Source organism: Acyrthosiphon pisum, chromosome X (genome assembly GCF_005508785.2).
Source record: "Acyrthosiphon pisum isolate AL4f chromosome X, pea_aphid_22Mar2018_4r6ur, whole genome shotgun sequence".
In the NCBI taxonomy this organism is placed as follows: Eukaryota; Metazoa; Arthropoda; class Insecta; order Hemiptera; family Aphididae; genus Acyrthosiphon; species Acyrthosiphon pisum.
The window spans coordinates 104,976,797-104,977,520 of record NC_042493.1 but is presented as its reverse complement, the minus strand read 5'-3'; positions in this window follow the sequence as shown (position 1 = coordinate 104,977,520).

The following is a 724-nucleotide window of genomic DNA, read 5'->3' as shown; positions in this document are numbered from 1 at the left end:
ATGTATATTAATTTATTATAACGATACGATACCTATTGTTATATCTGCGTCTTATAAAATATATGTTATCTAAAGTATTATTATTTACTATAAGGTCAATTGTTACAATTTTAAATAAAATATAAAAAGTCTTATGGTTTGAGAAAATAGAAATACAATATTATATAATATACATAAACAACATAATACTGTATAGTTATACAATTAAAAACAACAAAAACCTTTCGTAAACTACGTGTAAAAATGACAAAGTAAAAAAAGGTGGGTAAGTGGATTTCGCTCTGCTGTACAGTAGGTTACAAGTGGGTCACTGTATAATGGATGGTATTAAATTTGAATTCAATGATATAATATCATTGTATAAGAAAAACGATTCAGAGTGGAGACGGTATGCCAGTCTAGGTATAAGACAAAATATTATATTATAGTCTATAGCATTTAAAAAAAACTGACCCATAATAAATTCCAAATTAATCATATCATAATATCTATTAAGTACTTATAACGCGTTATACATCAACAACAAACCGTAATACTATCATAGATATATAATAGTATACTTTAGAAGTTTTGAGTACCCAAGAATCATATTATACAATTACAACAAAATAACTAAAATAGTTATTCTTCTAGGTTTTTAATAAGTAATTTCGTCCAAATTTGTACTTAAAATGACTATAAAAAATAAAACTGTGTAAATTTATTTTTTTAAGAATTTTTTTGG